The 21,360-nt window shown below is 41.2% G+C and overlaps 1 long non-coding RNA gene across 1 annotated transcript; it reads right to left on the reverse strand.

Annotated features, from left to right (window-relative positions):
* Window positions 1-20,306: 20,306 nt before the first annotated feature.
* Window positions 20,307-20,899, reverse strand: LOC119894024. The gene is made up of 2 exons (XR_005442859.1): window positions 20,870-20,899; window positions 20,307-20,668 (listed from the first exon to the last, which is right to left on the reverse strand). It is a non-coding gene; the product is annotated as an uncharacterized LOC119894024 (long non-coding RNA).
* Window positions 20,900-21,360: the final 461 nt, after the last annotated feature.

Raw genomic sequence — 21,360 nt, forward strand, 5'->3', positions numbered from 1 at the left:
CAATCAAGAGTGGCTCAATCACAGTGAAAAGAATTTGAGTGTTGGCAAAGATCGTCATTTTCCCCAAGATTTGGACGTACAAAGGGTGTTTGGGGCCTCAAAGATGGGGGAGGGGTAACCTCCATCAAGAAATCATGGAGCTTTACCAAATCCTAAAGAGCAAAAATGAACCGAGAGACCAGGAAGAGATGGAGATCCGGGCAGAAATAGGAAAGACACTGACACTAAGATAACAGGCAGGAATTTTGCCAAAAACTCCATGAACGCAAACTGTGTTCAAGGTCTCATACACATAAATTACGTAAAACAAGGTCTCACACCAAGACAATGCCCCTCATTTAAGAACCAGAATGGAAGAGGTCTTATGCCGCGTTCGAGACCGGTCGGAACTGGGATATTTCCCAGTTGAAACGTCCAACCTGAATGTGTTCCAGGTGCATGGAGGTGCATGACGCCGGAAGTGAACGAAAACCATGGCTGACCGTGACAAAGTGTGCACACAGTTGCACCCTCAGCAGTGTTTTAGGTGTTAATTAAAAGGATGGCAGTTTAATGGCAACAACTATTCTTGTCACGAATCCCCGGTCGTGACCCTGACCTTCCTGTTGGTATTTGTGTGATTGTAGTTTTTGAGTTCTTTTCCCCCTTAGGGTGTTTGCGGTGTGCTTGGTGTGTTTTGGTTTTTTGTCTGTCTCTGTGTTCTGCTTCCTCCCTCATGCTCTGGGAATGCTGGTGGGCGTGGTTGCCTGAGCTCCAGTCTACTCACCTGAAACGCATCCAGTTAATCAGCACACCAGTGCCTCATCCTATAATCAACTCACCGTTAACTCACCTTTTATTTAGGAACAACAAATCCAGAATAAAGCGCAGTATTTACAACATTAACATCAAGGCGTGTAAGGGGAAATAAAACATTCTCCTCCTCCTCTGACAAGATGCCTGTGGTGACCACATCATGCTACCTTCTCCTCTTCGGTTTCTGGCAATAAAAAAACACCACATCAAATAATTGTTACTGGTTAAGTGTAGCTAACTTTAAATTGACTCCACCAACACATAAAAAACATGGCTTAATAACATTCACATTTAACATGAGCATAAAATTTGGCTTAATAACTATCAAGATTGTTTTTACAGTCCCAGTTATTAGCTTAGCCTATGGCATTTTACGGAGCATAAATCAACCTAGTGGCTAGCGGACTTTTCCTCATAGCTTAACAAATTAAATGTATTAGGCTATACTTATACCGTGTCTTACTCACTGCTGGTAAAGTCACTGCATCTCCCGACACCACGGTCGAATTTTCAGCCTGAGCGTATGTTTTGTACAGCAGCTGGTCATAGTGAGAGCAACAAGCTGGAGGACGCTGGAGTCGTTTTCAGGTGGCAGAAGCGTAGCTCTGCTGCTGGGCGCGTGACGTAAACACGTAAGTGCGAGTCCTCCCGGAACCCATAGAGTTTGCATCCAATCCAATACTTATATTGACATGAGCAGAAGATATTTAATGCTGTTTTAATAAATGCCACTTTGAAATAACAGGTATAGCCCACTACCTTTGGCATGCCTTATTTTTAATGAGCAACGTGTTCCCAAAAAAGGTCCTGGTTAAAAACTACTTCTTACATTACTGATATTATGTGAATCAAAGTTTAACTGGGAGGTCCCAGCTCTTCAAATTGACGTCTCACTCCGTTTGAGCTACACAAACAGTCCACTTGTGAGTTACAAAGTGGAGCTTCGTCTGGCATTAACAGACTTTGGCTGACTGCAGAGCACTTTAATCCAGCATTAGCCAAGTTTAACTATAGCGTGCCATCTCAATCAATTCTTATGGAATTACCACATTAATTAGTGACAGCTTATACAAACTGTTGTCACTTGTCATTGTCACACCGCTGCTTTTTGGCAATGAGAAAGAGAGTTTAGCAAAACTGTGTATTTTGCCAAACCCCTGTGGGGGCCCTGAACTTGGAGTCACACTCATTTTCACTTGCATACATGAGCAAGGAAGAAAAGATCTGCATTTTATCCCCGTTCTTTTAGCTGATACCGATCCATTAAAATATGCCTGATCTGCCCCGATACTAATCTTTAGGATGAGCTCAGGACATCTCCAGAAATAGCACATCACATTCTCAAGCATATCTGCTGTATAAGCAAGAAGAGAAGCCCTAAAGAAGGGTACATAAACACTAAAGCCTGTGAGGCGACATGCTGTGAGGGATTATTTTACTGGGCTAGATTTCCTCCTGTGGGTGTGAAGTGATTGTCAGGAAACTGAATGCAACGTGACGCAGCACTGATGTGAAAACACTAGCTGTAACTCACACCAAATCAGGATGAATCTGAAAATGTTCTCCTGCTTATGGTGATATCCATAAAAATGCGGTGAATCAACAGATTCAGACAACATAATCACTGCGGTTGGAAATGTAATCGTTACGTATGTTGTACTCATTTTATCTGCTCTCTTCTTCTGTAAATCTGCCTCAAGTTTCCGATTACTTTGTCTGAACTTTTGTAGCACCTTCCAAGACTCAAAACTCTGACTGGACAGCTTGACAAGAGGCTTATATAATCACCCACTTTTAAGACAGCAGGTCTGTCAGATGCGTTACAGCTAACGTTGTTAAAAGAAGCCAGTCAGTCTGCACATTCAGCTGCAGGATGAAGCCTTTGGGGAGTATTGTAGCTTTCAAGAAGTCCTTTTACTTGACTTTCCTGAGGGAAAGGCAGCATGTTTGGAGGACCAGCAGCTAGATGGACAGCTCTGATTAAAAACACAGTAGCTTCTTTGTAGATGCTGCTCTGTTTGAAAGTGGTTTCTCCAAACTAAACTCAACTTAGTCTCTCATGAGTTTAGACAAGCAAATTTCAGAATAACAGAAGTTGTTTACTGTGAGTGTATAAAAAAAAAACAACAAAAAAAATACGCAGCTGTTACATCAGCAGTTGTCACTGAGTTAATAGCTTTAACTTAACCCAGTAGGTCATTCTCTACAGACGGTGTAGAAATTAGAGCTGAAAGAACCGGAAGAGTACTCTATTAGTTGATCAACATATAAAATGAATTAGCAGATATTTTGAAAACTGATCTATCATGTAAGTCATTAAGCAAAAAAATCACAGAAGAAGTTCCAGCTAAGCTAAGGATTTGCATCTTTGTCTTAATAGGTGGTAAACTGAATCATTTTTTGGGATTGTTGTTGAGGTAAAACAAAGTTTTTAAAAATATAATATAAACCCCTAACACTTTTGCTAGGGGCCTCTACTAAAATACGGATATAAAAATATGGATGAAAGACTTGAAACTACAATCTATAAATAGATTTCACTGTTTTTAAAATAACCAATTCCTTTAAAACTATGTACCAACTGTACTTTGGTGGTAACGTTACACCGTTTGTGTATTTTCAGTTTTTGATGGTAGGTACATGATATTAAACAGAAAAGTCTGAGTAAGTAGGTAGTTGTGGTGGATGGAGGGCCAGGACCCGGACTTTGAACCAGGAGACTAAAAGCTAATTTAATAACTATTGTAAGCGAAGTCAAATTACCTTTACAGCACTTAATCAGTAACAATTATTTTGTTTGTTTGTTTTTTATTGCCATAAACCACAGGGAAAAAAGGACGTAGCATGATGTGACTATCACTTGCATCTTTGTCGAAGAAGAAAATAACCCAAAACACCATAAAATGCTTTACATTTCCCCTTACATGCCTTCTTGTTTCTGTGTAAATACAGAGAGAGAATGGGAGAACAGTGTGTACTTTTAATTACTGCCCACACCCCTAATAACAACTTCAGGATAACAAGTGGAGAACATTCAGGGTTTTTTAAAACTCGACAGACCTCATTAGTCTTGTGTAATGAATGAAAATAAATACTAGGCTTCTCTGTACCTCACTAAACATTTAAGATTAGCTGTGTTTGATCCTCCTTCATATACAGTATGTGTGATATTACTGTATTACTTGAGACAGGTTGTTTTCTGTTCCAGCCTGTTCCTTGGCTGCAGTTAAGGATGAACTGTAAATGGTTTTATTATTGGCACATTATCAGCTCTGGATTTCAAGCCTAAATAAAATGTATGTTATAGCTGAATCAGATGATTGTAAGAGTCATTTTTTTTTTCCATTAATGCTAAAGTAGTTGCCTTTACATACAAAGGTCTTTTAGGGCGACTCGATAAATGGCAACCCATCTGTAGTTGATCAGTGGAGATCATTCATCGTTCATTGTAGACACTGACAATGAACTTCAGGATGTAGCGGTTCACATACTGTACAGTATGTAGCCTAAGGAACCGTCCTTGTCCTGTAGCAGACTTAGACCATGGTCACCTTCCTCATTGGACGTTTCCTCATCGGAACATTTGCCGCCCCCAAGAGAGTCGGCAGGAGCCGCCACTGTTAACTCTAATCCTAAAAAGGTCCATAGTTATGTCGAAAAAGTCCTTGTTTAGGACTAAACACATCCACACACTGAGTTGATGACATCTCGTTACTGCAAGCACCAGGGCTGGACTGGGACAAAAAAAATCGGCCCGGGCATTTTGACTAGAGACCGGCCCACCAAGTATTATTGGCAAAGCCATAAAGCCTTTGAATGAAAACAAACGCTGTTCTGACAGCGATGTACACTGTCTTGTTGGTATATATGTATCAATCTAATAAACCTAAACCTCCATCATCCTCCCTATTCTGGTATTCTAAACAGTAATTAGCGGAAAACAAAAGACTGCTTGGTCAAGTTAACCTCCTCCTGAACTTTCTACAACACATGGTGGAAACCTGAAATTAAGACAGAAGACTAGAGGTGAGACATGATCATTAATGAATATTAAAATTAATAAATGACAGATTTAGTGGTATTTTCATTAACTATTTATTTACCACATCAACAAACAGCATGGCAGCACAAAACATTTTTTTTAACATGGCAGCCTTTAAAAAGTGAAAGGTGAAAAAGAATAACACTTAATTGACTTTTTGATGGCATTTTACACAGTACTGGTACAGTATTTTGAAAGTGTTGGAAAATACTGACATCATATACAGTACTTACTTACTTACTATTATAAAGTGAAGACCATGGGAACTAAATAGTGTCACGGCTGTCGCTGTCACCCTTGTGTTTCCTCTTTTCCCTGTCTCACCTCTACCAAGTAGGCTGTGTCCCTGGGGAATGAAGACCCGCCTACTTCCTGGTTTCTGGGGTGCTGACATCTGTACCGCCCATTGGTTCCTCTGTTTTCCACTCAACCAATGGCTCGTCACCACGTTAATTACCTCCGGCTCATAAGGAGAGTCCAGCTGTTGCTCCAGGCAGCTTGTCACCGCCTGTTGACTTGTGTGCCGCTGGTATTGACTGCATAGCCTGTCTGTTGTACTTTGTGTGTAGTGGAACTATCCACCTTCAGTGCCTATTAGCTGTACATTGTGTTTAGGTAAACATTTGCATACCTTTGAATGTTAGCTCCACATTTGAGTGCAGAGGAGAAGTTCACTTATTGTTCTGTTTGCTATTTTGTTAGTTTCACCAGGTGGAGTGGGTGCTGTGCTCTTTGTGTTTTTTTTGTAGTAAGATTCAACCCTGTTTAAAACGGTAGATAGGTACAGGCCTCCTTTTGAGGACCTTTTTATTTTAACTTGGTTTGTTATTTTCGCAGCACCCTCGTCCACCCTCCTTTTGTTCTTTTTGTTACCTGTCTACATCTCATGTTACCAATAAACGTTACCTTGTTTAAGATCTACCAGTTGTGCCTATATGTTTATGGCCCCCACACCCCTAGACCAACAGGGGGGTCGTAACACTAGTAATGACTCAAGTGTTACTAAAGACATTTTCTATACTAAAGTATAGAAGTATACTAAAGTTCAACAAAAATCTCAAACGCTTGAAATGACTTTAGTGTTTGGTTGCACAAATCATGACTAGATCATGTAGTCACACTTGAGTCATTACTAGTTAGTTCCAGTGATCTTCACTTTATAATACGGATCCAAATAATTAGTAATTCCCACAGAAGTATGTAGTAACACTTTCATCTGCGCACTATTACTTACTAATTCATAATCAGAGTTTCATTTTAGTTAATAGTAGTTACTAGATTGTTAAACTTTTTCAGTAGTTCTCTGGGAAGTATTAAAAAAATAGTAGTTATTGATTAGTTAATTAATAGTGAAGTACCACTTTCACCTGTGCGCTATTACTTACTAGTTAATAATAGTTACTAGATTGTTAAAATTGTGGCTCGCGCACATTCTTCACTCGGACGCGCGCTTCATCGTAGTCGGAGACTCTATTCGTTCCGGTGAAATCACAAAATAAAATTCACACAAACGTGTCTCTGCTTGATGTAGACTGTCTGTACCACTGATGAACATATTCGGTTTTGATGAGAGAGAGAAAAAAACTATATGAGCGCGGATTAGAATCATCGACGGATGCATTTATTTACGGGTTGAGAGAGGCTGCACCTAACCTTGGTTTATAATCTGACCCAGATATAGACTGCAGCTCATAACTTCTTACCTCAAGTTCAGTTCTGCCACTTGGACCGGCGGCCGCCTCGGGTCTCTCCTCCTCCTGCTTCCCCTTTCCCTCTTCAACCTGCTGGCCTCCATCACTTGGCAATTTTACTGAAGTGGAAGCTCCACTATAGCCACCACCAAACAACTGTGATATTTTAGCACATTTGGCAGCATCTGCCTGAAGGGCTAGTTTCTTTTTGGCCCTAATTTTTTCGACGCCTCCTTTACGTTTTTTGTTCTCCAGCAATAATATGTGATTGCTCATTGCTGATCCGTTGAAGGGGGAGGGTGCATCTGACGTCCTCGGCTATAATTGGTCCAGCCCAGAGTCGATCATGACCAATTGGCCAATCCACCACCTTTAATAGTTTATACCGTTGCAAAAACAAAAAAAACATCGGCCCACAAAAGAAGAAAATGCCCGATGTGCGAGTTTTATAGGCCGGTCAGACAAAAAAAAAAAATTATTAATTAAAGTATGTACCGGCCCACAAAGCACGTCGGCCCATCGGGCAAATGCCCGAAATGCCCGATGGCCAGTCCAGCCCTGGCAAGCACGTACAAAAACACCTTTTGAGAGTAAAAAGCGTGTAGAGACCATCTACGGACTTTACTGTTGATGCTCTAGTTATATTGAAAATGTTCAGTTCTAATTATGTTATGAATTTATTCTAGTTAATGTAACGTTATCTTGATCATTATCAGACTCACTGTGGAAATGGACTCACAGAGCACGACTGCAGGTAAAACAAGCAATAGCTTTATTGCAAGATGGTACAAAATGGATCAGGCAAAAAATCAGGGTCGCTAAACAAGGCTAAGGTCAAAACTCACTGACTAGCAGGAGAATAACACTAGGAACAAGGCCGGAACACTGTTACTGGGAACTAGACACTCTGGCAAAGAGCTCAGGGCAGAGTGGGTTTATATATGCTAAAGGAGGGCAGACATTGAGACACAGGTGCAGCACATCAGGGCAGGGACAGGTGAACACACATGGAGGGAAGGCAGATGAATATGAAGCTGAATAAGCAGCGTCCGTCATCAAGAAAATAATCAGTCAATCTCAGCAATCTTAAAAGATATTTTTATATGTAGCTCTCGTGAAAATGAGCAAAAATCAATAAGAATGTTTATAAGAAAGCTGTGAACGTAATATTCCAATTCTTGCACATTAGGACAAACTGGGAAACTGGATTCAGCCCACTGTTGGTTCACGACATTTTTCGGAGACCTAAATCTGACGATACACGGGGGAACTTTTTTGCTGGGCAGTCTTGCTGGTGGCAAGTCCGACTATGTTTTGAACGGATAGCTGTGGGGTGGGGCGGGTGGCGGAGTGGGGAAGGGGATTACAGTAGTATCCTATACTCATTACCAGTGACGGCCACATTGCCCAGCAACATTGCTGTAAAAGTTGCTCCGTCTATCATCGGCTCAAGTTTGTCACCCAGAATAGTAATAGCATAACAGTCTTTTGAGTAAATGCATCTCAAATAAGGCTGCAGATATCTTACAGAAATGTGGCTGAACATGTGTGAACTTTCATTTATATTAAAAATATGTCACTATGTTCATCATCCACATAATGTGCCAAGAACACCTCTGAAGACAGGAGAGGATACAGATGAAGATGAGATTTATTTATTTATTTTTACTCGTGTCACCCTTTTCTCTAGCAATTTGCTGTGTACTATCCCCTCTGTTTTATTTCTCCTCTTCCTCAACACAAATGCAATCACCATTAACACCCCGGTCATTCTCCATCACCTCCCTCAGTCATGGATCTTAAAGGGGCTGTTTGCCAGCTACATGTTCTGGATGAAAAAAGCTGAGATCTGAATGCAGATGAGCGCTGCCTGGTCATGACACCAAGACAAGGGCGTTGAGATTGGTGTAATTTTCCCCTGACCGTATCCCCCCGCATCCTCTATCCAAGGTGTTTTTGATCTTGCCTTGCCCCCACCCCCAAGGGAAGGCAACAAAACATCCAATCTGCCTTCAACTTAAATCAGTGTTATGAATCTCAACGAGTTTGGGGAGATCGATGGCCTTGTGGTCTGACTTCACAGCACAGGTCACCTTCGCCAGACATCTGCGCTGCTGTAATTTAAAACACACAACACTACAGTTGGCCTCAGATTAGCTCCATACATTCTCCAGCTTGTGTGCGCCCAATAGATAAGCTGCGATATGTTTACATTTATTTAGTCAGATACTGAAAGTTAATGAAGTTTCCCCTTTATCGTAGGACTCTGAAGTTAAGTGAGTCAGAACTCTGAACAAACAAAACAGATGCTTTTTCAATACTGGCTTGACAAGTTTGATTTGTCTGACTATTTATTATTCAGTTTTGAGGAAAATGTCATTCTCAAATGAAGAAATGCTGTTTGTCTACATCAGATATTTGCATGGTGTAAACACCCCGACATCAAACAGCTTAAACCCGGTTCAACAGTGCAGCTTTATGCTCTCATTAATATTCTTCTAAGTTTCCTTCCCTAAATTCAGTGCAGAATGAAACAGAGGAGACTCTGGTGGGGATAAAAAAAACGTAACGTGAATAAAATGTAAGTTCCTTTTGGAGTTGGGAACAAATGAGAGATATGATTTTACTCAAAATTTTCTTCACAAGCTTCCACTTTCCTAATGAAAACTGAGGCAATCCAAACTGATCAGTCTGCAGCTGTGACACAGTTTTCATAGTTTTGGCTCTGTACGCCGCCCCACAATGGATTTGAAATTAAACAACCGAGATGAAATTGAAGTGCAGACTTTCAGCTTTAATTTGAGAGGTTGAATAAAAATATCATGTGAAACGTTTAGGAATTGCAACCATTGTTATACACAGTTTCCTTATTTCAGGGGCTCACATGTAATTGCCCAAATAAAATGTTCATTTTTAATACTTCGTCGAGAATCCTTTCCAGGCATTGACTGCTTGAAGTCTGGAACTCATGGAAACTACCAAACGCTGGGTTTCCTCCCTTGTGATGCTTTGCCAGGCCTTTACTGCAGCCGTCTTCAGTTGTTGGATGTTCGAGGGTCTTTCTGCCTTAAGTTTTGTCTTCAGCGGCTGAAATGCACGCTCGATAGGGTTGAGATCAGGTGACCGACTCGGCCATTGCAGAATATTCCACTTTTAAAAGAATTTTTGCTTTTAAACTCCTGGCTTGCTTTCGCAGTATGTTTTGGGTCATCGTCCATCTGTAAAGTGAAGCGTCGTCCAATCAACTGTGCAGAATCTGAGCAGATAATATATCCCTATACACTTCTGTCTCATCATCAATAATTACATTAGGTACATTCTGACGCTTTTAACCAAAGTGACTTACAATTGCTATGTATGTCAGAAGTCGCACGCCTCACAACGAGAGGTTAAGTGTCTTGCTCAGGGACACAATGGTGGATTGGTCACAGTGGGAATCGAACCCAGGTCTCCCACACCAAAGGCAAGCATCTTATCGATGCGCCATCACCACCCATTAAGTAAACACTGGTGACCCAGTGCCAGTGGAAGCCATCACACTGCCTCCACCATGTTTTACAGATGCTTTGGCTCATGAGCTGTTCCAAGCCTTCAGGTTGATCTTAGTTTCATCTGTCCAAAGAATGCGGTTCCAGAACTGGGCTGGCTTTTTTAGATGTTTTTTGTGAAAGTCTAATCTGGCCTGTCTATTCTTGAGGCTTCTGAATAGTTCACACCTTGTGGTGAAGCCTCCGTAGCTGCTCTTTGTGGTAGACAAACTATATTTTCTGCCATAACACCTACCTCCTGGTGAGCGTTCTTCACTTGGCTGGATGTTGTGATCCTACGATCATCCGCTACCGTTGTCTTCCGTGGACGTCCAGGCCTTTCAGTGTTGCCTCAAACTGTTGGTTTGGCCACTCCTGATGCTGTGGGTTCACAGCAACAGCTTCTAAATGCCAATGCTACACCTGGAATCAACTCCAGGGCCCTGTTTCAGAAAGCAGGTTCAACAAACTGAGTGTAAACCTGAACTCTGGGTTGAAGAACTCTGAGCTGTCAAACTCGATCAGAATAGGTTCAATCAACTGAGTATGTTGAGCCTGATGGAAACGCGTGCGTGGGGATGAAAAAAAAGCCTCAATGGAGCTCCGATACTACGATTCACCATGGCAATGGGTAAATAAAGGCAGAGCCTCCATTTTAAATCGGGTGGAGCTAGAAATATGAACGCAGCCCATGATTGGCTCTAAAAGGCAGGAGTGGAGGATCGATATGTTAATATTACATTTTATAGAGCATTGCTCATTCATTTACCAGACTGGAATTTCCTTAATGACTGATAAAGTGCAGGAATTCTCCTCCAGCCTGTTATTCATTTTAAACAGCTCATTTCGTATTTTATGAAATGTTGTTAAAACACATTCAGACTATCAGCAGATAATGAAAAACTCACTTTTAAACTACATTTAGCTTATTTGTTTCAGCTGCACCACAGTCATCCTCACTTATATTAATATTCACATCATATCCAGCTGATAACTACGGCAGGAATGTTCAATCTGTGCGGCTACAATATGAAAGGTCACTGTTCATTGATCACTTTTGTACGGATTACTTTAAACTGCAGCACTGTAGCGCACAGTAGGCCTAAATATTTTGCCTTAATGTCCACAGAGTCATTGTGTTATAATAGGACAGTGTAGCTTATAGATTTTATTCTGTGCTGAGGATAAATTTACGATATCCAAAGATAACTCTGTCCATACATCGATGACAGATGTTCAAGATCATGTTTGGGTAAAAAAGAAAACGAATGGCCTATTTAGCCGTGATTTCGATGTTTCTAAAGACGTAATTCCGTTCCAATATGTTGATAGTATATAATAATAGACCGTATAATTGAGGAAATGAAACAGTGTGTGGGACAGCAGCTACAAGCTCCACAGGAGAGGAGTCGTCAGAGAGAATCTCAGCGTTAGTTGAAGTAAACCTCCTCCCGAGCAGGTCAGGTTCACAGCGTAAGTTGCCGGTTTACAGACCTAGGGTTTATCTGATCTCGCTCTCTGAAATGGAAAACCCAGAGTTTCCCCTCATCTCAGGCTCAACTTACTCAGAGTTCTCACTAAACCCGCTTTCTGAAACGGGGCCCAGACCTTTTCTGCTTAATTGATGAAATAATGAAGGAATAGCCCACACCTGTCCATGAAACAGCTTTTGAGGATTGTGTCCAATTACTTTTGGTCCCTTGAAAAACAGGGCTACATATTAAAGACCTGTAATTCCTAAACTCTTCCTCCAATGTGGATGTAAAAACCTTCAAGTTAAAGCTGTGGGACTGTACTTTAAGCCCATATTCGTTATTTAATTGTAGCTTCATTATGTTTTGGTAAACAGACAAAATAACAATTTATGTTGGTGTCCAAACATATATGGATCTGACTGCATGTGTAAATATACAACAATGTCTCTCAGAAAGTACACTCATATACAACTAGTCTGCATTAGTAAATGCGATTTAGGGTAGGTTAGATTAGGTTAACTTTATTGTCCCCAGGGGAAAATTCTGCTTGGGCGCAGTGCAGTGTTGCTTCACATCACAAAACACATCAACAAGAACCTGAGAAGCATCAACATGTTGTACTTCACAAGAGGGAAATATAAACACAGAAGAAAAGGGACATTGTTGACAACACAGTTCCATGGATTAAAGTGCTAGTATGTTTATTGCATGTTGCCCTATTGCACCGGGATCATGTGTAAGGTGCTGAATTGCTCACATATATATTGCGCACACAGCTCTACTTGACATTGTTCAGCAGCTTAATGGAGGCTGGCACAAATTATATTTTTAGGCGATTAGATTTGCATTTTTGGTACACAGTCTTCTTCCTGTCACGTTCGCTGGGTGAGTGCAGCAGGAGTGAGCCCAAATGCAAGACACTTGTGAGCTGAGATGGCGTTCAAGGTTTATTTATCCAACGCACAAAACAGGCAAGGCATGCGACAATGACTGGACAGGGAATGAATAGAAACACCAGACATTTATACACAGGGACTAACAAGCAGGGCGGGAGCAACACAGGTGACCGGGATCAGGGTTAACGAGGCAGAGAGACAGAAGGGAAGACAGAGACCAGCAGGCAGGCAGATTACTGAGGGGGGAAAAGACAAAACACAAGTTACCCAACACTAAACATCAGAGTAATATGAACAAGCGGACAGATCACAAATGAACTAACACAGACAGAAGCTAAGGTAAAACAGAACTCAGACATGGGCAAAACACAGAAGTACACCGACCAGGAGTGAACACTAAGACAAGAACTAAGGTACAGGACTAAGATACGAGGCAAGACAGATACTAAATAAGATGTGGATGAATAATAAAGGCTAAACAGACTAGAGCTGAATGAACAAAATCAGATTAGTGAAACTGGCAGAGAACATAAAGGACACCTAAACAACAGACGGAACCCAAGCGTGGTGGTGGGAAACTAACACAAGGGACAGGAACAGAACTAAAGTACTAAGGCAGACACCGAGATAACAGGACAGATCAGAAGACTGGATACAAGACCACAGACGGACAGGACTGAAACCCAGACACAGAGAAACCAAAATCAAAACACAGAGAAGGCATGAACAAAATAATATAACACAGACAAGCTCAGGACAGGATCGTGACACTTCCTGATGGCAGGGTTTTGTATTTGATCCGTTAATGCTACATAGATTGTTTTTTTGTTTTTTTTTAACTTATTGTGGAAACATTAATAATAAGTCCAAAAACTTGCCCACCAAACAAACCTTTACTGCCAGTTTAAAGCAGCTTACAGGTTTTCAGTGATGCACCTCCTCCAGCTCTAATGTCCAGGCTTAGCCAACAACTGACGTGTCTCCAGCACTACAGGTGTGTTGAAGGATTCTGTTTCAAGACAGTTAAAAGGCGATGCAGTTTGTGAGGATACACTTTTAAAGTTTGTTCTGTCAGTAAGATGAGGCTGTCACGTGACCTTTTTTGTATAGCTTTTGCTTAAATGCTAATTCTGGCAAAGCCTTCAGAATTTGTTTTAACTTGGTACAAAACTTGTAGTAACATGTTAGTGGAGTATCTAGTCAACATAAATGATGATCTAATTCAGCACCTGAAAGATCCCTTTATAACTTTAGCAAGGTAGGTATGCAGGTAGGTAACGAAAAAGTTATAAATGTAGTGTTAATTCAGGCAGGCAAAAAAGTCAAGCTCTGCTCATTCCAGCATATCAGCTGACAGCTCAGCTGATTCCTCTTTTAGCATTTATTGGCAAATTCCAGACAAGGTGCCTATTTAAGCTTCCGTAGCCTACCCGCCTGTACCCGCTGCTTATGCAAAAAGCTCATAACCCACCGCCACCCCAGACGCAGTTCAGGCAGCTAGCTCCTGTCCTCCTTCCCTCTCTGTCTCTGTGTGATTCACTGCAGGTAACAATGTGCAGATTGAAGCTACATGGCATTCTAAGCTAAACAGACTACAGACCACTTTCATTTAGCTCGTTGTACATCTAGCTTTGCCAAGCTAGTGTTAGCGCGATGACAGACATGGATCAAATAACCCCTTCTACATGTTATGCTTGTTTAACGGATGTATCGACAAAGTTGTCTTTTACTCTTGAGGTTTTGTTGCACATACTGCAGTGGCTTGGAGTTACCTTCACTTCAACGTGTCCACGACCTATCTCAGCGCTTGCAACTGTTCGCATGTGTGTGTTCGTGTGCGGGAGGCGACACAGAGCAGCAGAGGCTGCATCCTCAGCCCCAGGCCCGTTTATCACCATGCTCAGTGCCCATCTAGTATCTGACTAAACATGTAAATTGCATATACCTGCTCTGTTCTGTACAGGGGTTCTTTACTGCACCTCTCTTTCCATGTATGCACGTGGAAGGGCAGAGAGGTGTGCTCTCCCAGGAAATGTGAGATCCCAGAACAGAGCCATACAGTCAAATATAACTACAATTCCGCAATATCAGTCCTCATGCGGAATCCAGTTGCCTAAACTTTACAAAACACCCACAGTGTACCATGTGTTAAACATCATGTGACTTAGGTCACGTGACTTACGTAATGTACTTAAGGTCTGGTACACCTGTCGATGAACTTGCCAACACTCGTACATGTTACTTGGTTAACAGTTGTATATGTGGTTTTGGGATACTTGACAATCAACCTATTTTGTCAGTCAGGTGTGAGGATGTGTTGTTGGAATGAACATTAAAGACTTATGAGATCTAACGAGAAGGAGGATCAGAGGACGATTCTACCATTTCGCCAGATGTTTCCCACATATGGTCCAGCTTCACAGGCAGTGGAACAACTTCAAAACAAACTTTGCCAGCAAATTCAGCAGGTAGCAGTTGTTTGTTCAAAGACTTTGATTGTTCTGCACTACACAAGAAAATATATCTGCTAATAGTGAACAACATTCTGCAGTGTTTTGGTTGTACTGATTTTAAACAGTACAGAACCAAAATCATAGAGAGTTTATGTTAAACAAGTCACAGCCTAACTCAAATGAACAACATATTAACAGCCAAAACAGATGCTTGATTTTGTGTATGGGTAAGATAACACGCAGTGCCTGGAAAGGAAAACTCAAAAGAGCAGATGAAAGAAAGGAATTAAAATGAGAACAAATATTTGTTGAAATCATCTATGGACCATGGATCAATTGATGTGTAAGAGACTGATGAAAAGATTCTGGCCAAGATGTGAGTTGAACTTTGGACTTTCTATAAACAAGAATCCCTTAAAACTGCATTAATTTACCCCTGAAAAACACCACCTACATCAAATTCTTTGGTGTGGTAGAAAGGTCCATTACTTTAAAAAAGGCAAAAAACAAAACCTTAAAAGCATACTGATATCAAAAGTAGTGGTATTCTGAAAAATGAGTACTTTTACATTGTTGTTTTGGTAATTTGACTAACGGAAAGCATCTGAATACTTCTGTGAAGCACACAAGATGACAATGCAACATTATTAAAAAAAATCGAATAATCATAATAAACATTTACATAACAACATAACATTTTACTCGTATCTGAGTGAATTTGGAATCTCTCAAAATGACTTGACTGACATCCCACCACACTTCACAAGTATGTATGTATATATATATTTGTGTATTGTTTAGTTTGTGAAGTGATGCGATCCAGGAACAGAATCATGTCTAAGAGCCAAGTGTTTCCTGTGTGAGGAGAAAGAGCTGTGGCTCGAGAGGCGACACCAGCCAGCTGTCGCCGCTCGTTCTTTGGCGCCGGGTGGTTTCCTCCGATCCAACTCAAATGTCTGGCACTCTCTGTAACTTGCCTCCTCTGTGGCGATATGATGATGGTGAGGTCTGCAGCCGCTGCCATTACAAAGAAAGAAGCTTTTCATATACTATGAGCAGAATACTAAATACCCATAATCCCCTCTGCTTGCTCAGTGCCTCCTCAATAGCCTTGCTTTCATTTATGGTGATTGTTGCGGCCTAAAATACCAGATTTTTTTGGCAGCTTTTCTTAAAATGATGAAGAAAGTTGGGATTTTTTGGCCCATTTTATTAGAAGAAATTGTGAAATAAATGAAAACTGCAAAGGTAGATGTGTCGTGTTTTATTTTAGAATGATAGTTGAATCATGAAGCAGTCCCTCCAGACATAACCCTGCATGTTTAAACCAGCTTACCTTGATTATTTCAGCCTTTGCAGCTGACTGGGATGCAGCAGCTAGTGTCTCAGTTGTCTCATCTGACGTCCTCCATGTGTTTCTGCCACACTCCACTTAGGTTTTGCAGCAGCAAAGTGTTTGTCAGTAGACGATTTGCTTTATGTTCGACAACAATACTGCAGGTTTAGCTAAACAGTTTCCCCCTCTTTGGTTAAAAAAAAAAAAAAGTGAAACTTTGGTATCACATGTCACCTGCGTCTTGTAAATAAGGAAGTGACAAGCTGACAAATGACTGTTTAGCTGGAAATGGCGTCAAATGTGTGGAAAAGTTGCAGTGATTGGTCAAAATTGCAAGTCGTGCTGTGTGTGTGTGTGTGTGTGTGTGTGTGTGTGTGTGTGTGGGCGTGGGCGTGGGCGTGGGCGTGTCCAGGCTCATCACCACCTGCATCTTCTCACACCTGTGGCTCATCTACAATCAACTCCTGCAGTGAAATACTCTGGTCCAGCTCCCACTCTTTGCCAGTTTGTCAGTTTACCGCCTGTGCTATATTGTGCCGGCCGTCTCGCCTAATTCTAGTTGAGTAATTTGTGACCTGTACCTAACTTCTTGTATTCCGTTTCTCAGTCAACCCCGCGTGTGAGTCGCTGCCTACCTGCTTGCCTGCCGATCTGTCCACCCTGAACGGCGCTTCTAACGCCATCCCCGGAACCCCGCCGGACTTGGAAGGCTCAGCCCTCTCCCCTACCCTCTGGCCATTCCTGTGCACTCTTGTCAAGAAACCTTGCCTGTGTTCTATTCATCAACATTGTGTCCGCTTCTGAATCCTTCCACCCTAACACAAATAATGTAAATGTAAATCGTGGTGTGACAGTTACACTCATCATTGTCCAGGTTAATCCTGCACAACAATAAATAACACACAGCATAATTTAGAATTTTAATAGAAATAAAAGTGGAAGATAAAGGATGTAATACAGTAATATTACAATGCAAACCTAAATGCAATGAATGTTTGAACCTGAATATTTAACCAAAGTTGGTAGAGAACAAGACAAAATCATCATATTTGAAATACTAAATTCTAGTATTATGAACCCAAGTAGCAACTGTGAGTGCTCTTCTGGAAGAGAATAATGAAATGTTTCTGACACTTTGGGGGAGAAAATGCCCAACAGCAGCTGTACCCTCTGAACAGAATCATCTGAAAATAAACTAGAATCCTCCCTTAGCTGAGGGCGAAGCTACAGATATTTTGGAGCAGATAATTGCGTCCGTCTGAATGTGACGTCGGTGTGACCTTTCTGTTGCAGGGTTCAGTCCGACGGGTCTGTAATCAGCAGATAAGAAGCACAAGCCAGGTATTGAACAATAATAATAATAATAAGTCTGGATGCATAACTTAAAAAAACACAATTTATTCTCCAGCATCGAGCAAATGTCAAGATCTTTACTGGAGCCGACACAAAGCCGCATGCTAATCCATGTAGAACTTTTTCTGTGTTGAGGCACTGTGCTCAGTGACAAACAGACAAAACAAACCCTGTCATGTCCACAGTGAGTCTGATAACACAGGAACAAGAGCTGTGTGTTCTTTACTTTGTGCAAAAAGAAAAAATGAATCAGAGTTGCCTTTTTTTTAATGAATTTTACCTCCAGTAAAACTGAGCCTACAATAAATCTAATTTACTACTTTGTAAAAATATAAACTCAACGTGGTGTGAGACAAACTGTCTCTTTTTATAAGATATCATATACAGTTTCAATAGAAATAATATGTAACTTTACACATATGCATTGTTGGGTCCTTATCTTTTTCTTGTGTTGAGATCTGCAGGAGGAAAGAACGCCCCAAACACATACACTGAATAAAATTATTTCTCTTAAATATTGTTCACAAATCTGTCTAAATCTGTGTTAGTGAGCACTTCTCCTTTGCCGAGATAATCCATCCACCTCACAGGTGTGGCATATCAAGATGCTGATCAGCATGGATATTGCACAGGCTGGCCACAAAAGGTCACCCAAAGGCGGATGGATTATCTCGGCAAAGGAAAAGTTCTCACTGACACAGATTTTGACTGATTTGTGAACAGCATTGTGGGCTCCTACCACACAGCTGTTTTGTTTCACTGCGAGGCCCTATGGCTGTCACATGGGAATGTTTTATCCAGGACCTTTGAACTGCGAGATGATTGGAATATTTTTGGAAGAAGGTAATGAACTTGGACCCTAAATTGTCCTTAGGTGTGAGTGTGAGTGGTTGTTTGTCTATGTGTGGTCCTGCGATGGACTGGCGACCTGTCCAGGGTGGACCCCGCCTTGAGCCCGATGTCAGCTGGGATTGGCTCCAGCCCCCCGCGACCCTGTATGCAGGATAAGCGGATGACGATGGATGGATGGTAATGAACTTGCCCGCAAGTTTAATGATAAATCCTTCCTCATGAAAGTAGTATGCATAACTCAGTGACATATTTCAAAAACTCAATGAACAAAGTCTGCAGATGGAAGGCACCAACACACACCTACCACAAGAAAACTGGAGATGTGGGAGCAGCGGCTTAAGGAGGGAAATAGTCATTTTAGAACCTGAAATCATTCATTGAGGTCAACAAGCTTCAGAACCCAGTGATCCCATGCATGAAAGCTCACATCTCTGCCCTCCAAAAACATTTCCAGACATATTCCCCAGTGCAGGATCCAAAACAATATGACTGGATCTAAGACCACTTCAGTGCAACACCACCTGCAGACTTAAGAGGAGGAACAGCTCGTTGATGTTACCTCTGATTCAACAATGAGGTTGCAGTTTCAGTCTGAGACACTGGCTGCGTTTTGGATTGGAATGGAGAAGGATTACCCACTGTTAGGAGGTTTCTCTGATGTGGCCTCCATCAAGACAAAATACAGATCAAAGCTGGACATTGAAAATGAACTAAGAGTGGCAGTCTCACAGCTGCAACTCTGATGTGAGAAGATCTGTGCACAAAGAAGGCTCACACCAGTCAATGAGAAGATTTATATTTTGCCTTTCAGGTGGCTGAAGTTTTAAAGCCATGTTTGTGTTGAGAGCCAATTTAAAAAAAATGCTGATTGCAGTCAGTGATTGCACAGTAAAACCTTGAGATATAATACATATTGCATACAAAATAAAGCCATTTTTGTGTTGAGTCAATTTCAAGAAAAATGACAGCAATAAGTGCTGTTTCACAGTAAAAACTTGAGCTAAGATACATAATGCATGTCACTTACTGGCACAAAGTATGTGATTCTGCACTTCATTTACGGGGCCTATTCTTATCTACAAAAGGGTGGTCCTGCTGAAAAAGTTGGGGAACCACTGCTCAAATTCATCCTCAGCACTGCTCCAGTGATGATTTATTTCTGTTTACCATTTTTCATAATTGATTCTTTATTAGTGGATTTATCTGCTATGTAGCAGAATGGAGTTAGAAAACTCAATTTCACTCAATGACTTGTTATATTGTGACAATAAACCTACCTACGTGGTCACGCCTACCATCTTCCTCCCTCTCATCCCTTCTATTGACACACACAGCTCGGATTGGAGCCCCATAATTATTAATCTTTAATAATTTTAGTAATTTTTACCTTTATTAATATTACAAAATATTTGATATTAGCTAACCAAACCTGCTCCCCCGCCCCCCAGATCCCAGTATGTCTGGGCAGCCAAATCTCTATTGTATGTGCATACTTTTCTACAAAATGTGCTTTATGTCTAATGCCAACAATTAGTGCAAATATCAGATAGGAAAAAAAAGAAGTGGCAGTAAGAGTATTGATGCAGTCTCCATGGCTTTTAGGGAAACAAAGCTAAAGTAAAAGAGCGAGTTGGATCCGAGCGGGGGAGCAGGGACTGAACACAAAATGTAATCTTTTGTTGGTCCATAACAATGGACACATCAGCTCAAAACAAGAGAGACAGGCAGACCTATAATTTCAAACTATTGTGCAGTCCATTAGTGGTTGGAAGGAGGATGATTCATGCAGCTGGACAGACTGCTGGAGTGGAAACACAGGCTGACACTTTAATGTTTCATATTGAATGGCACATAATTGGCTCAATAAAACAAGGAGAGACTTTCCTGTGATACAACAGCTCAGATAAATGTATTTGAGATCTGAAACATTATTCAGTCCAGGGACTTTGTTTTAAAGTCAGAAAATTATTATTGTGCCATTTTTAGCAACTACTGTCCTCAAACGGCCGCTGAGTCAGTCGCTCTGCCAGTTGGTAAATGAATCATTGAGTGGACCGGTGATGAAACTGCTGCAGGAATAATTAGATTAAGACTTTATTGTAACGGACAACCTGAATGCAACATTACTTTTGGTCTCTGTGAGTCTCTTCAGTACAAGCAGACTTTTGCAGCTGAAACACAACTTAAACTGTTCAACTGTCGATCCAAACACCCTGTTTTGTTTCTGGATAAGTTGTGATTGGCTATGCTGTAATAGAAGAAGATTCAAAGATTAGATTAAACTTTGTTATTGAGCATGTCACTGGTACAAAGCAACGAAATGCAGATGGCATCTAACCAGAAGTGCTTAAGCTGTAATTAAATAGAATGATGTACAAACGTGCAAGGTATGAATGATATGTTCTACATTACATTTATTTAGCTGACGCTTTTATCCAAAGCGACTTACACTTGCTATACAGGTCAGAGGTCGCACGCCTCTGGAGCAACGAGGGGTTAAGTGTCTTGTTCAGGGACACGTTGGTAGATGGTCACAGAGGGGAATGTGAACATGAATCTGTATTGAGACAGGTAGGTACAGGTTAAATGAGATTAACACAACGACAGTCCACTACTTGCCCCAGATGTCACACTAGACAATTTGTTATTTCAACTGCCTGAAAAATGCCATGAAAGACCGCAATCCCGCCCTTTATGGTAATATTAAAGTGTTATTATTTTGCGCACTGCTTGTCGCTGGCGCACACTAGCAAGCATATCATCATTTGTAGCGCTGTACTAATTGGAGGATGCATCAAAAAGCCACTAATACTAAACAAATAAGCTGCAGTTAATACAGAGTAATACAGTAGGCTAAAATACAACTGAGTTCATTTTCGCGGGTCGCTGCCTCAACCTGTTCACTGAAAACTGTGCGCACGACAGTCAGTCATGCAATGC

Source organism: Micropterus salmoides, unplaced genomic scaffold (genome assembly GCF_014851395.1).
Source record: "Micropterus salmoides isolate LMB-PRFRI ecotype aquatic unplaced genomic scaffold, ASM1485139v1 Ms_hic_scaffold_8, whole genome shotgun sequence".
NCBI classification, from domain to species: Eukaryota; Metazoa; Chordata; class Actinopteri; order Centrarchiformes; family Centrarchidae; genus Micropterus; species Micropterus salmoides.